The sequence below is a fragment of the Panthera uncia genome, chromosome F1 (genome assembly GCF_023721935.1).
Source record: "Panthera uncia isolate 11264 chromosome F1, Puncia_PCG_1.0, whole genome shotgun sequence".
Taxonomy (NCBI): Eukaryota; Metazoa; Chordata; class Mammalia; order Carnivora; family Felidae; genus Panthera; species Panthera uncia.
This window is the reverse complement of record NC_064813.1, coordinates 2,021,519-2,024,402: the sequence shown is the minus strand read 5'-3', so window position 1 is coordinate 2,024,402 and position 2,884 is coordinate 2,021,519.

The window sequence follows — 2,884 nt, the reverse complement described above, 5'->3', positions numbered from 1 at the left end:
TTTCCTTTCCTTTCCTTTCCTTTCCTTTCCTTTCCTTTCCTTTCCTTCTCTTTCCTTTCCTTTCCTTTCCTTTTCTCTTTCCTTTTTATTAATATTTAGTTTTGAGAGAGAGAGAGAGAGAGACAGAGAGAGAGGGAGACACAGAACCCAAGCAGGCTCCAGGCTCCAAGCTGTCAGCACAGAGCCCGACGCGGGGCTCGAACTCGCGAACCGCGAAATCATGACCTGAGCCGAAGTCGGACACTCAACCGACTGAGCCCCCCACCCAGAAGTGGCCCATCCACTGGGATCAGGGGCTTGTTCCCCACGAGATTAAGGAGCAGTGGGGCAGCCTGGCTGCTCAGGGGCCCTGGGTTCAAATCCCGGTGGTGCCCCTGACAGGCTGCGTGGCCTTGACATGGAATTAGTTCGGGCACTTTGGCCTCGGTTTCCCTTCCCAGCCTCCACTGTTTTGAGGGTAGAGACACGTGAGGGCCTGGAGCCCCGGACAGACACACACCGTGGGCGCCATACCATGGGGGTAGGGGCAGGCAGCCACGGGGCCCCGGCCTGCCCCTGTTCTTGGTTCTGCTGAGGAAAGGGGACACGGGACACCATTTGGGGTCCCTGCCTGGACTTACCTCCTCTCCTCACAAGGGGCTCTGCCCTTAGACAGGCTTCAGCCACCCCCCAGGGAAGAAACTGACGTGAGGGCAAAGGCCACTGGGGGGTCTGCCCGGAGACGTCCCACAGAGGCTGAGGCTGGGCTCTAGAAAGTTCTAAGCTTTCCTCCCACCTTTCCCACATTCGGGAGCAAGCCTGGTGATGTGGCCACAGCGGAGGGGGGCAGAGGGAGCCGGAGGGGGGAGGGCCTGTCTCCACCGAGCCTCCTCCCCTCCTGCCCCCTCCTCATACCCTCTCCCACGAGGGCTGGGACCAGAGGGGGGTCAGTGACGCACTCAGCTTGCACGCGACATTCAGGAGGCTCCGGAAACTCAGGAGTCAAGATAAATACTGTCTTAGTTGAGAATTTCAAAAAATCAAAATGAATGCCAAAGTGTCACATTTGAAACTAAAACCAGAATGGGTCTCAGACTTTGGCTTCTGCGACATCCCGTTCGACTTCCATCTAGACAATTCCCAGGTTTCTACTTCCAGCCCTGACCTCCTCCCTCCAGCTGCGTCCTGGAGCTTCTGGAGAGTTCCACCTGGGGTCGCTGCCTTGGGTCCACGAGGGGTGAGCGAGCCCAGCTGGAGGCCACCCCGCGGCCCTGACTGTCATCCTGACCGCAACCCCCAGGGACCCTGGGCCAGAACCATCTAGCAAAGCCGCTCCTGGCCCCGTGGCCCGGCCTCCCTGAGATGGTACGTGTTTGGTGTTTCGGCCACGAGCCTCGACACCAGGCACCTGTCCCTGGAGAGACTTGGGCAGACCCCTTGTCTTCCCGCGTGTCTTCCCAGGTGGCAGCTGTCCCCAGGGCTGCGAGCACCGGCTCGGCACGGGTGACCCCAGAGCAGACGCAGGACCCCTGCATTTGTCTGGCGACACAACAGACCGTCTGCGGCCCCGGGGCCGAGGCGCCAGGCTTGCGTGTGCTGTTTACATGTTTGCAAAGCGACAGAGGGACCAAGTCACCCACGGGATTGTTGAAACTCTGAGGGGAGGACGGACTGCAGAGCGGGGGAGGGGCTGCACCTGGGGTTTTTGAGCGGGGCGTCCACTGGGTCGTGTAAGTTAACACACACACAGACACACACATCATGCACACGCACACCCCCCCCCCCACTCGTCTCTTTAGAAACCCCGCCAGCTCCCACCAGGAACCTCTTGGAGCCAAATGCTCAAGGGGCAGAGAGAGCCGCGCAGGAAGCAACAGGTGTTCCCAGGAGGTGCGGGGGCTGCGCGGTGGCCCTGGTGTCACACTCCCTAATGAAGAGCGGGGAGTGGGGGAAGCAGGCCGGAGGGGACAAAAGGGCCAAAGCTCGTTTCCTTCCCCAGACAGCTCCTGACAAAAGGCTGCGGCCTCCCGGGGGCCCCCTGTGCCCTTAGCCCACCTGCCCCGTCCCCCCCGGAGAGCCCACACATCCTTCCTCCCCGCTATCAGCCGCCCTGCAGAGAGAGCCTCCCTGCTGCTGCTCCCGGGCTCTGGCTCCACGTGACCGACTCGGTACCTGCCGCTTGGAAAATGTGACTGCCCGTCTAGGGGCGCCTGGGGGGCTCAGTCCATTAAGCGTCCGACTTCGGCTCAGGTCACGATCTCGCGGTCTGTGGGTTCGAGCCCCCCATCGGGCTCTGTGCTGACAGCACAGAAACTTCCTGGGATTCTCTCTCCCTCTCTCTGCCCCTCCCCTGCTCATGCTCTCCCTCTCTCTCCCAAAATAAACAAATAAAGATTAAAAAAAAAGAACTCGCCCACCCATGTATTCTCTCGTCCCTTCCTCCCTCCCCCTGCCCCCCATCCCCACCCCGCCAACCCTGAGTGCCAGCTGTTTGCCAGGCACCGGGCTGGGCAGGATTACTGGTTCCAACCAGAGGCTGTCCATCCCCGGCCAAGCTGATAACTCTGTCTGGCACCAGATTGCCAAGAGGGAGTGTCACCCGGTGTTCCCACGAGGGGTCAAGGGCATCCAGAGAACAGAGGGAAGACCAGGCAGGGAGAGAGGCGGTGGTCAGAGCACCAGCGAGGGGTTTTCATGAAGGAAGTGAACTTTATGTTACACCTGCCAGTGGAGACTGTCTCCAGGGCAAAGAAGAAACGGAGGGCCAGCCAGTAGCTGACCTTCCCCGGGCTGTTCTGTGAGAGGCCAGGGTGCTGCTGGTGGCAGGGGTGGGGGTGGGGGGGTGCGGGGAGCCGGGCTGGGCCTCGGGAGAGCCTCCAGGGGTGCTCGGGAGGAGGAACCTGGG